Below are 14,765 nucleotides of genomic sequence, written 5' to 3' on the forward strand. Positions count from 1 at the left end.
TACAATTTTTTCAATACTGTTAATAGAAATATGATTGGTGGCACCAATTGGCTAGTTGGGCCTGGCACACAGGCTGGCAGGCAGGAGGAAAGTGCAATTCAATGGCACGAGCAAACTGATGATTCACAATCACAATCTAACAATTTTTAATTTTAAATATTAACAATACTGTGACAACAAATATGATTGGTGTAACTAGTTGGCAAGTCGGCCTGGCACACAGGCTGGCAGGCAGGAGGAAAATGCAATTCAAGGGCACTAGTAGACTGCAGATTCACAGTAAAAAAAGTGATGATTTACAATTTTTTAAATACTTTTAATAGAAATATGATTGGTGGCACTAATTGGCTAGTTGGGCCTGGCACACAGGCTGGCAGGCAGGAGGAAAGTGCAATTCAATGGCACAAGCAAACTGATGATTCACAATCACAATCTAACAATTTTTAATTTTAAATATTAACAATACTGTTAGAACAAATATGATTGGTGTAACTAGTTGGCAAGTCGGCCTGGCACACAGGCTGGCAGGCAGGAGGAAAATGTAATAAAGGGCACTAGTAGACTGCAGATTCACAGTCAAAAAAGTGATGATTTAAATTTTTTTCAATACTGTTAATAGAAATATGATTGGTGGCACTAATTGGCTAGTTGGGCCTGGCACAAAGGCTGGCAGGCAGGAGGAAAGTGCAATTCAATGTCACGAGAAAACTGATGATTCACAATCACAATCTAACAATTTTTAATTTTAAATATTAACAATACTGTTACAACAAATATGATTGGTGTAACTAGTTGGCTAGTTGGCCTGGCACACAGGCTGGCAGGCAGGAGGAAAATGCAATTCAAGGGCACTAGTAGACTGCAGATTCACAGTCAAAAAAGTGATGATTTACAATTTTTTCAATACTGTTACAAGAAATATGATTGGTGGCACTAATTGGCTAGTTGGGCCTGGCACACAGGCTGGCAGGCAGGAGGAAAGTGCAATTCAATGGCACGAGCAAACTGATGATTCACAATCACAATCTAACAATTTTTAATTTTAAATATTAACAATACTGTGACAACAAATATGATTGGTGTAACTAGTTGGCAAGTCGGCCTGGCACACAGGCTTGCAGGCAGGAGGAAAATGCAATTCAAGGGCACTAGTAGACTGCAGATTCACAGTCAAAAAAGTGATAATTTACCATTTTTTCAATACTGTTACAAGAAATATGATTGGTGGCACTAATTGGCTAGTTGGGCCTGGCACACAGGCTGGCAGGCAGGAGGAAAGTGCAATTCAATGGCACGAGCAAACTGATGATTCACAATCACAATCTAACAATTTTTAATTTTAAATATTAACAATACTGTTAGAACAAATATGATTGGTGTAACTAGTTGGCAAGTCGGCCTGGCACACAGGCTGGCAGGCAGGAGGAAAGTGCAATTCAATGGCACAAGCAAACTGATGATTCACAATCACAATCTAACAATTTTTAATTTTAAATATTAACAATACTGTTAGAACAAATATGATTGGTGTAACTAGTTGGCAAGTCGGCCTGGCACACAGGCTGGCAGGCAGGAGGAAAATGCAATTCAAGGGCACTAGTAGACTGCAGATTCACAGTCAAAAAAGTGATGATTTACAATTTTTTCAATACTGTTAATAGAAATATGATTGGTGGCACCAATTGGCTAGTTGGGCCTGGCACACAGGCTGGCAGGCAGGAGGAAAGTGCAATTCAATGGCACGAGCAAACTGATGATTCACAATCACAATTTAACAATTTTTAATTTTAAATATTAACAATACTGTTAGAACAAATATGATTGGTGTAACTAGTTGGCAAGTCGGCCTGGCACACAGGCTGGCAGGCAGGAGGAAAGTGCAATTCAATGGCACAAGCAAACTGATGATTCACAATCACAATCTAACAATTTTTAATTTTAAATATTAACAATACTGTTAGAACAAATATGATTGGTGTAACTAGTTGGCAAGTCGGCCTGGCACACAGGCTGGCAGGCAGGAGGAAAGTGCAATTCAATGGCACGAGCAAACTGATGATTCACAATCACAATCTAACAATTTTTAATTTTAAATATTAACAATACTGTGACAACAAATATGATTGGTGTAACTAGTTGGCAAGTCGGCCTGGCACACAGGCTTGCAGGCAGGAGGAAAATGCAATTCAAGGGCACTAGTAGACTGCAGATTCACAGTCAAAAAAGTGATAATTTACAATTTTTTCAATACTGTTACAAGAAATATGATTGGTGGCACTAATTGGCTAGTTGGGCCTGGCACACAGGCTGGCAGGCAGGAGGAAAGTGCAATTCAATGGCACGAGCAAACTGATGATTCACAATCACAATCTAACAATTTTTAATTTTAAATATTAACAATACTGTTAGAACAAATATGATTGGTGTAACTAGTTGGCAAGTCGGCCTGGCACACAGGCTGGCAGGAAGGAGGAAAGTGCAATTCAATGGCACAAGCAAACTGATGATTCACAATCACAATCTAACAATTTTTAATTTTAAATATTAACAATACTGTTAGAACAAATATGATTGGTGTAACTAGTTGGCAAGTCGGCCTGGCACACAGGCTGGCAGGCAGGAGGAAAATGCAATTCAAGGGCACTAGTAGACTGCAGATTCACAGTCAAAAAAGTGATGATTTACAATTTTTTCAATACTGTTAATAGAAATATGATTGGTGGCACCAATTGGCTAGTTGGGCCTGGCACACAGGCTGGCAGGCAGGAGGAAAGTGCAATTCAATGGCACGAGCAAACTGATGATTCACAATCACAATCTAACAATTTTTAATTTTAAATATTAACAATACTGTGACAACAAATATGATTGGTGTAACTAGTTGGCAAGTCGGCCTGGCACACAGGCTGGCAGGCAGGAGGAAAATGCAATTCAAGGGCACTAGTAGACTGCAGATTCACAGTAAAAAAAGTGATGATTTACAATTTTTTAAATACTTTTAATAGAAATATGATTGGTGGCACTAATTGGCTAGTTGGGCCTGGCACACAGGCTGGCAGGCAGGAGGAAAGTGCAATTCAATGGCACAAGCAAACTGATGATTCACAATCACAATCTAACAATTTTTAATTTTAAATATTAACAATACTGTTAGAACAAATATGATTGGTGTAACTAGTTGGCAAGTCGGCCTGGCACACAGGCTGGCAGGCAGGAGGAAAATGTAATAAAGGGCACTAGTAGACTGCAGATTCACAGTCAAAAAAGTGATGATTTAAATTTTTTACAATACTGTTAATAGAAATATGATTGGTGGCACTAATTGGCTAGTTGGGCCTGGCACAAAGGCTGGCAGGCAGGAGGAAAGTGCAATTCAATGTCACGAGAAAACTGATGATTCACAATCACAATCTAACAATTTTTAATTTTAAATATTAACAATACTGCTACAACAAATATGATTGGTGTAACTAGTTGGCTAGTTGGCCTGGCACACAGGCTGGCAGGCAGGAGGAAAATGCAATTCAAGGGCACTAGTAGACTGCAGATTCACAGTCAAAAAAGTGATGATTTACAATTTTTTCAATACTGTTAATAGAAATATGATTGGTGGCACTAATTGGCTAGTTGGGCCTGGCACACAATCTGGCAGGCAGGAGGAAAGTGCAATTCAATGGCACGAGCAAACTGATGATTCACAATCACAATCTAACATTTTTTAATTTTAAATATTAACAATACTGTGACAACAAATATGATTGGCGTAACTAGTTGGCGAGTCGGCCTGGCACACAGACTGGCAGACAGGAGGAAAATGCAATTCAAGGGCACTAGTAGACTGCAGATTCACAGTCAAAAAAGTGATGATTTACAATTTTTTCAATACTGTTACAAGAAATATGATTGGTGGCACTAATTGGCTAGTTGGGCCTGGCACACAGGCTGGCAGGCAGGAGGAAAGTGCAATTCAATGGCACGAGCAAACTGATTATTCACAATCACAATCTAACAATTTTTAATTTTAAATATTAACAATACTGTGACAACAAATATGATTGGTGTAACTAGTTGGCAAGTCGGCCTGGCACACAGGCTTGCAGGCAGGAGGAAAATGCAATTCAAGGGCACTAGTAGACTGTAGATTCACAGTCAAAAAAGTGATCATTTACAATTTTTTCAATTGTGTTACAAGAAATATGATTGGTGGCACTAATTGGCTAGTTGGGCCTGGCACACAGGCTGGCAGGCAGGAGGAAAGTGCAATTCAATGGCACGAGCAAACTGATGATTCACAATCACAATCTAACAATTTTTAATTTTAAATATTAACAATACTGTTAGAACAAATATGATTGGTGTAACTAGTTGGCAAGTCGGCCTGGCACACAGACTGGCAGACAGGAGGAAAATGCAATTCAAGGACACTAGTAGACTGCAGATTCACAGTCAAAAAAGTGATGATTTACAATTTTTTCAATACTGTTACAAGAAATATGATTGGTGGCACTAATTGGCTAGTTGGGCCTGGCACACAGGCTGGCAGGCAGGAGGAAAGTGCAATTCAATGGCACGAGCAAACTGATGATTCACAATCACAATCTAACAATTTTTAATTTTAAATATTAACAATACTGTTAGAACAAATATGATTGGTGTAACTAGTTGGCAAGTCGGCCTGGCACACAGGCTGGCAGGCAGGAGGAAAGTGCAATTCAATGGCACAAGCAAACTGATGATTCACAATCACAATCTAACAATTTTTAATTTTAAATATTAACAATACTGTTAGAACAAATATGATTGGTGTAACTAATTGGCAAGTCGGCCTGGCACACAGGCTGGCAGGCAGGAGGAAAATGCAATTCAAGGGCACTAGTAGACTGCAGATTCACAGTCAAAAAAGTGATGATTTACAATTTTTTCAATACTGTTAATAGAAATATGATTGGCGGCACTAATTGGCTAGTTGGGCCTGGCACACAGGCTGGCAGGCAGGAGGAAAGTGCAATTCAATGGCACGAGCAAACTGATGATTCACAATCACAATCTAACAATTTTTAATTTTAAATATTAACAATACGGTTAGAACAAATATGATTGGTGTAACTAGTTGGCAAGTCGGCCTGGCACACAGGCTGGCAGGCAGGAGGAAAATGCAATTCAAGGGCACTAGTATACTGCAGATTCACAGTCAAAAAAGTGATGATTTACAATTTTTTCAATACTGTTAATAGAAATATGATTGGTGGCACCAATTGGCTAGTTGGGCCTGGCACACAGGCTGGCAGGCAGGAGGAAAGTGCAATTCAATGGCACGAGCAAACTGATGATTCACAATCACAATCTAACCATTTTTAATTTTAAATATTAACAATACTGTAACAACAAATAAGATTGGTGTAACTAGTTGGCAAGTCGGCCTGGCACACAGGCTGGCAGGCAGGAGGAAAATACAATTAAGGGCACTAGTAGACTGCAGATTCACAGTAAAAAAAGTGATGATTTACAATTTTTTAAATACTTTTAATAGAAATATGATTGGTGGCACTAATTGGCTAGTTGGGCCTGGCACACAGGCTGGCAGGCAGGAGGAAAGTGCAATTCAATGGCACAAGCAAACTGATGATTCACAATCACAATCTAACAATTTTTAATTTTAAATATTAACAATACTGTTAGAACAAATATGATTGGTGTAACTAGTTGGCAAGTCGGCCTGGCACACAGGCTGGCAGGCAGGAGGAAAATGTAATAAAGGGCACTAGTAGACTGCAGATTCACAGTCAAAAAAGTGATGATTTAAATTTTTTTCAATACTGTTAATAGAAATATGATTGGTGGCACTAATTGGCTAGTTGGGCCTGGCACAAAGGCTGGCAGGCAGGAGGAAAGTGCAATTCAATGGCACGAGCAAACTGATGATTCACAATCACAATCTAACAATTTTTAATTTTAAATATTAACAATACTGTTACAACAAATATGATTGGTGTAACTAGTTGGCTAGTTGGCCTGGCACACAGGCTGGCAGGCAGGAGGAAAATGCAATTCAAGGGCACTAGTAGACTGCAGATTCACAGTCAAAAAAGTGATGATTTACAATTTTTTCAATACTGTTAATAGAAATATGATTGGTGGCACTAATTGGCTAGTTGGGCCTGGCACACAGGCTGGCAGGCAGGAGGAAAGTGCAATTCAATGGCACGAGCAAACTGATGATTCACAATCACAATCTAACAATTTTTAATTTTAAATATTAACAATACTGTGACAACAAATATGATTGGCGTAACTAGTTGGCGAGTCGGCCTGGCACACAGGCTGGCAGACAGGAGGAAAATGCAATTCAAGGGCACTAGTAGACTGCAGATTCACAGTCAAAAAAGTGATGATTTACAATTTTTTCAATACTGTTACAAGAAATATGATTGGTGGCACTAATTGGCTAGTTGGGCCTGGCACACAGGCTGGCAGGCAGGAGGAAAGTGCAATTCAATGGCACGAGCAAACTGATGATTCACAATCACAATCTAACAATTTTTAATTTTAAATATTAACAATACTGTGACAACAAATATGATTGGTGTAACTAGTTGGCAAGTCGGCCTGGCACACAGGCTTGCAGGCAGGAGGAAAATGCAATTCAAGGGCACTAGTAGACTGCAGATTCACAGTCAAAAAAGTGATAATTTACAATTTTTTCAATACTGTTACAAGAAATATGATTGGTGGCACTAATTGGCTAGTTGGGCCTGGCACACAGGCTGGCAGGCAGGAGGAAAGTGCAATTCAATGGCACGAGCAAACTGATGATTCACAATCACAATCTAACAATTTAAAATTTAAATATTAACAATACTGTTAGAACAAATATGATTGGTGTAACTAGTTGGCAAGTCGGCCTGGCACACAGGCTGGCAGGCAGGAGGAAAGTGCAATTCAATGGCACAAGCAAACTGATGATTCACAATCACAATCTAACATTTTTTAATTTTAAATATTAACAATACTGTTAGAACAAATATGATTGGTGTAACTAGTTGGCAAGTCGGCCTGGCACACAGGCTGGCAGGCAGGAGGAAAATGCAATTCAAGGGCACTAGTAGACTGCAGATTCACAGTCAAAAAAGTGATGATTTACAATTTTTTCAATACTGTTAATAGAAATATGATTGGTGGCACCAATTGGCTAGTTGGGCCTGGCACACAGGCTGGCAGGCAGGAGGAAAGTGCAATTCAATGGCACGAGCAAACTGATGATTCACAATCACAATCTAACAATTTTTAATTTTAAATATTAACAATACTGTTAGAACAAATATGATTGGTGTAACTAGTTGGCAAGTCGGCCTGGCACACAGGCTGGCAGGCAGGAGGAAAGTGCAATTCAATGGCACAAGCAAACTGATGATTCACAATCACAATCTAACAATTTTTAATTTTAAATATAAACAATACTGTTAGAACAAATATGATTGGTGTAACTAATTGGCAAGTCGGCCTGGCACACAGGCTGGCAGACAATAGGAAAATGCAATTCAAGGGCACTAGTAGACTGCAGATTCACAGTCAAAAAAGTGATGATTTACAATTTTTTCAACACTGTTAATAGAAATATGATTGGTGGCACTAATTGGCTAGTTGGGCCTGGCACACAGGCTGGCAGGCAGGAGGAAAGTGCAATTCAATGGCACGAGCAAACTGATGATTCACAATCACAATCTAACAATTTTTAATTTTAAATATTAACAATACGGTTAGAACAAATATGATTGGTGTAACTAGTTGGCAAGTCGGCCTGGCACACAGGCTGGCAGGCAGGAGGAAAATGCAATTCAAGGGCACTAGTAGACTGCAGATTCACAGTCAAAAAAGTGATGATTTACAATTTTTTCAATACTGTTAATAGAAATATGATTGGTGGCACCAATTGGCTAGTTGGGCCTGGCACACAGGCTGGCAGGCAGGAGGAAAGTGCAATTCAATGGCACGAGCAAACTGATGATTCACAATCACAATCTAACAATTTTTAATTTTAAATATTAACAATACTGTGACAACAAATATGATTGGTGTAACTAGTTGGCTAGTCGGCCTGGCACACAGGCTGGCAGGCAGGAGGAAAATGCAATTCAAGGGCACTAGTAGACTGCAGATTCACAGTAAAAAAAAGTGATGATTTACAATTTTTTTCAATACTGTTAATAGAAATATGATTGGTGGCACTAATTGGCTAGTTGGGCCTGGCACAAAGGCTGGCAGGCAGGAGGAAAGTGCAATTCAATGGCACGAGCAAACTGATGATTCACAATCACAATCTAACAATTTTTAATTTTAAATATTAACAATACTGTTACAACAAATATGATTGGTGTAACTAGTTGGCTAGTTGGCCTGGCACACAGGCTGGCAGGCAGGAGGAAAATGCAATTCAAGGGCACTAGTAGACTGCAGATTCACAGTCAAAAAAGTGATGATTTACAATTTTTTCAATACTGTTAAAAGAAATATGATTGGTGGCACTAATTGGCTAGTTGGGCCTGGCACACAGGCTGGCAGGCAGGAGGAAAGTGCAATTCAATGGCACGAGCAAACTGATGATTCACAATCACAATCTAACAATTTTTAATTTTAAATATTAACAATACTGTGACAACAAATATGATTGGCGTAACTAGTTGGCGAGTCGGCCTGGCACACTGGCTGGCAGACAAGAGGAAAATGCAATTCAAGGGCACTAGTAGACTGCAGATTCACAGTCAAAAAAGTGATGATTTACAATTTTTTCAATACTGTTACAAGAAATATGATTGGTGGCACTAATTGGCTAGTTGGGCCTGGCACACAGGCTGGCAGGCAGGAGGAAAGTGCAATTCAATGGCACGAGCAAACTGATGATTCACAATCACAATCTAACAATTTTTAATTTTAAATATTAACAATACTGTGACAACAAATATGATTGGTGTAACTAGTTGGCAAGTCGGCCTGGCACACAGGCTTGCAGGCAGGAGGAAAATGCAATTCAAGGGCACTAGTAGACTGCAGATTCACAGTCAAAAAAGTGATAATTTACAATTTTTTCAATACTGTTACAAGAAATATGATTGGTGGCACTAATTGGCTAGTTGGGCCTGGCACACAGGCTGGCAGGCAGGAGGAAAGTGCAATTCAATGGCACGAGCAAACTGATGATTCACAATCACAATCTAACAATTTTAAATTTTAAATATTAACAATACTGTTAGAACAAATATGATTGGTGTAACTAGTTGGCAAGTCGGCCTGGCACACAGGCTGGCAGGCAGGAGGAAAGTGCAATTCAATGGCACAAGCAAACTGATGATTCACAATCACAATCTAACAATTTTTAATTTTAAATATTAACAATACTGTTAGAACAAATATGATTGGTGTAACTAGTTGGCAAGTCGGCCTGGCACACAGGCTGGCAGGCAGGAGGAAAATGCAATTCAAGGGCACTAGTAGACTGCAGATTCACAGTCAAAAAAGTGATGATTTACAATTTTTTCAATACTGTTAATAGAAATATGATTGGTGGCACCAATTGGCTAGTTGGGCCTGGCACACAGGCTGGCAGGCAGGAGGAAAGTGCAATTAGATGGCACGAGCAAACTGATGATTCACAATCACAATCTAACAATTTTTAATTTTAAATATTAACAATACTGTTAGAACAAATATGATTGGTGTAACTAGTTGGCAAGTCGGCCTGGCACACAGGCTGGCAGGCAGGAGGAAAGTGCAATTCAATGGCACAAGCAAACTGATGATTCACAATCACAATCTAACAATTTTTAATTTTAAATATAAACAATACTGTTAGAACAAATATGATTGGTGTAACTAATTGGCAAGTCGGCCTGGCACACAGGCTGGCAGACAAGAGGAAAATGCAATTCAAGGGCACTAGTAGACTGCAGATTCACAGTCAAAAAAGTGATGATTTACAATTTTTTCAATACTGTTAATAGAAATATGATTGGTGGCACTAATTGGCTAGTTGGGCCTGGCACACAGGCTGGCAGGCAGGAGGAAAGTGCAATTCAATGGCACGAGCAAACTGATGATTCACAATCACAATCTAACAATTTTTAATTTTAAATATTAACAATACGGTTAGAACAAATATGATTGGTGTAACTAGTTGGCAAGTCGGCCTGGCACACAGGCTGGCAGGCAGGAGGAAAATGCAATTCAAGGGCACTAGTAGACTGCAGATTCACAGTCAAAAAAGTGATGATTTACAATTTTTTCAATACTGTTAATAGAAATATGATTGGTGGCACCAATTGGCTAGTTGGGCCTGGCACACAGGCTGGCAGGCAGGAGGAAAGTGCAATTCAATGGCATGAGCAAACTGATGATTCACAATCACAATCTAACAATTTTTAATTTTAAATATTAACAATACTTTGACAACAAATATGATTGGTGTAACTAGTTGGCTAGTCGGCCTGGCACACAGGCTGGCAGGCAGGAGGAAAATGCAATTCAATGGCACTAGTAGACTGCAGATTCACAGTAAAAAAAAGTGATGATTTACAATTTTTTTCAATACTGTTAATAGAAATATGATTGGTGGCACTAATTGGCTAGTTGGGCCTGGCACAAAGGCTGGCAGGCAGGAGGAAAGTGCAATTCAATGGCACGAGCAAACTGATGATTCACAATCACAATCTAACAATTTTTAATTTTAAATATTAACAATACTGTTACAACAAATATGATTGGTGTAACTAGTTGGCTAGTTGGCCTGGCACACAGGCTGGCAGGCAGGAGGAAAATGCAATTCAAGGGCACTAGTAGACTGCAGATTCACAGTCAAAAAAGTGATGATTTACAATTTTTTCAATACTGTTAAAAGAAATATGATTGGTGGCACTAATTGGCTAGTTGGGCCTGGCACACAGGCTGGCAGGCAGGAGGAAAGTGCAATTCAATGGCACGAGCAAACTGATGATTCACAATCACAATCTAACAATTTTTAATTTGAAATATTAACAATACTGTGACAACAAATATGATTGGCGTAACTAGTTGGCGAGTCGGCCTGGCACACAGGCTGGCAGACAAGAGGAAAATGCAATTCAAGGGCACTAGTAGACTGCAGATTCACAGTCAAAAAAGTGATGATTTACAATTTTTTCAATACTGTTACAAGAAATATGATTGGTGGCACTAATTGGCTAGTTGGGCCTGGCACACAGGCTGGCAGGCAGGAGGAAAGTGCAATTCAATGGCACGAGCAAACTGATGATTCACAATCACAATCTAACAATTTTTAATTTTAAATATTAACAATACTGCGACAACAAATATGATTGGTGTAACTAGTTGGCAAGTCGGCCTGGCACACAGGCTTGCAGGCAGGAGGAAAATGCAATTCAAGGGCAATAGTAGACTGCAGATTCACAGTCAAAAAAGTGATAATTTACAATTTTTTCAATACTGTTACAAGAAATATGATTGGTGGCACTAATTGGCTAGTTGGGCCTGGCAAACAGGCTGGCAGGCAGGAGGAAAGTGCAATTCAATGTCACGATCAAACTGATGATTCACAATCACAATCTAACAATTTTTAATTTTAAATATTAACAATACTGTTAGAACAAATATGATTGGTGTAACTAGTTGGCAAGTCGGCCTGGCACACAGGCTGGCAGGCAGGAGGAAAGTGCAATTCAATGGCACAAGCAAACTGATGATTCACAATCACAATCTAAAAATTTTAATTTTAAATATTAACAATACTGTTAGAACAAATATGATTGGTGTAACTAGTTGGCAAGTCGGCCTGGCACACAGGCTGGCAGGCAGGAGGAAAATGCAATTCAAGGGCACTAGTAGACTGCAGATTCACAGTCAAAAAAGTGATGATTTACAATTTTTTCAATACTGTTAATAGAAATATGATTGGTGGCACTAATTGGCTAGTTGGGCCTGGCACACAGGCTGGCAGGCAGGAGGAAAGTGCAATTCAATGGCACGAGCAAACTGATGATTCACAATCACAATCTAAGAATTTTTAATTTTAAATATTAACAATACTGTGACAACAAATATGATTGGTGTAACTAGTTGGCAAGTCGGCCTGGCACACAGGCTGGCAGGCAGGAGGAAAATGCAATTCAAGGGCACTGGTAGACTGCAGATTCACAGTCAAAAAGGTGATGATTTACAATTGTTTCAATACTGTTACAAGAAATATGATTGGTGGCACTAATTGGCTAGTTGGGCCTGGCACACAGGCTGGCAGGCAGGAGGAAAGTGCAATTCAATGGCACGAGCAAACTGATGATAGCCAGAGGTTCTACGCTAAGGTTAAACAAGAAGGGGGAGAGTGGGCAACCTTGTCTAGTCCCTCTGAATAGATTAAATCGATTAGTAGATGTATTATTAATAATTACCGCAGAAGAGGGATTACTGTAGATTAAACGTATATAGTTATTAAAGGAACCCGAAAACCCAAATTGATCTAACGCACCAAACAGATGGTCCCAACTAACCCTATCGAAAGCCTTTTCCGCGTCGACCGTTAAAATAGCCTTATCTATACTTTCGTGAGACTTCATAGCCTTGTATTTATTCCAGAAGGATTCCATCAGGATTAACAATTTCCTCATATTCCTTACCGGCTTACGTCCAGGCATAAAACCAGATTGATTCTCATGGACTAAATCGCCCATGTGAGATTTCAATCGTGAGGCTACAATAGACGTGAGCAGCTTATAGTCGGTATTTAAGAACGAGATAGGTCTGTAGGAGCTTGGTAACTCGGGATCTTTCCCCTTTTTTAATATCAGAGAGATATTTGCAGCTGAGAAGGAGGCAGAGCACCTTGTATTCTCAGAGAAGTAAAGATTAAATAACTTAGTAAGTATAGGTAACACCTGAGGTTGTAGAATTCTGTAATATTCGATGGGAAGGGCATCTGGACCAGGTGCTTTATTAAGTTTTGCATTTTTAATTGCCCATGATATTTCTTCTTCAGTAATGGGCATATTAATGCTATCCCTAGCTTCTATGGATAAACGCGGTACTTTAATCTTTCCCCAAAATGCCTCTTTCTTATCTGGATTAGGAGGGTCTTGTTTATATAAATCCTGGAAGAAGTCAAAGAATACTTTTTCTATATCTGTGTGCCTCGTAAATCTCGTGGATCCTTGTTTGATAGCAGCAATTGCGTGTCTAGCTGAAGATTTAGTTAGCTTCGCTAGGAACTTAGCTGATCTACCTGTGAACCCCCCATATCTGGCTTTCATTCTAAGTTCTTCCTGGGCACTGGTCTGTTTTATGTGTGTGTCCCGCAGTGTCTTAGCTGCAATATATTCCTCCCAACATTCTCTAGTATGCCTGGTAATATAGGCTCTATATGTGTTCTTGACCCGATTGGCTAATTGTCTAGCCAATAAACTGCGTTTTTTTGTCCAATAGAGTGTGTAGGATTTAATCTCTCCGCGTAGTACGGCCTTAGAGGCCTCCCAGAATGTCTCGATCTTATCTATGTAATTACCGTTATTCTTGAGGTATTCTGCCCATTTCAGACGTAAATGGTTCTGAAATTTGATATTACTGCTTAGATATCTGGGAAAAGAGATATAATTCTTACCAGGCCGACTATGTCCGATAGTAAGATTTAATGCTATCACAGCATGATCAGAAATAGTTATGTCTTCAATTCTAGTGGCCCAATTCCTAGCAAGCATTGATTCTGATATCAGAAAGTAGTCAAGCCGAGAGAAGGAGCGTTGAACCTGGGATACACACGTGAATGTGTGAGCATCTGGGTTCTGCACTCGCCATAAATCGACCATACCCAGGTGTGAGCATAACTTCTGAAAGATCCAGACTTTTCTGCTTCTGCTGTTTAGCGCCCTCCTATTAGAATTATCCAAAAAGGGGTCTGCAACCAGGTTAAAATCTCCTGCGATAATTAAATTGAGCCCTATAAATCTATGTAGTTTAACGGAAAGAGCTGACCAAAAGTTATGGTCAATTTGATTAGGTCCGTATATGTTACAAAGTATGTATCTAATATTATTGATATCCAATTCCAGTATTAGAACTCTCCCTTCAGGATCGGGTTCAATGCTAACTATTCGGTAGTCTAGTTTTCGATTCAATAGAATTGCGACCCCCCTCTTCCTTGAGGTAAATGGAGCCGCCACAACTTCCCCCACCCATTTAGATTTAAGTTTAGAAATTTCACTAACGTTAAGGTGTAGTTCCTGTAGGAGAACTATGTCGGGGTTAAATTTCCCCAGATGTTTTATTACGGTTTTTCTTTTAATGGGTGAATTAATGCCCCCTATATTCCAAGACAGTAGCTTAAGGTTATACGCCATCAACACTTATTTATTTTGACGACCCTGGATGTCAAAGGGGGTATTCCCCATAACCTCCCGCTTAGGGGAACCCAGGGGGCCAGCTCTAACAATGGTACGCAAGGAGGGACAGACAGGGAACGGGGAGAAGCAGGCGGCGGAGAAGAGGAAAGAGAGGGGAAAAAAAAAAAAAAAGGAAACACAACACAGCCCCCACATAACCCCCCCCCCCCACAGGACCTACAAACACAATTTTTGTAACCATCATATACCTGAATTCAGATACCATATTAACCGGCTAACTACCTCTAAGCAACTAGATATTCTAGTTCTATAAACATAAATCCTCTCTTAGAAAATTAGATACGTGTTCATGGGACCCCTGCTTCCCTGCAGAAGGCCTCAGCCTCCATAACA

Source organism: Bombina bombina, chromosome 3, assembly GCF_027579735.1.
Source record: "Bombina bombina isolate aBomBom1 chromosome 3, aBomBom1.pri, whole genome shotgun sequence".
NCBI classification, from domain to species: domain Eukaryota; kingdom Metazoa; phylum Chordata; class Amphibia; order Anura; family Bombinatoridae; genus Bombina; species Bombina bombina.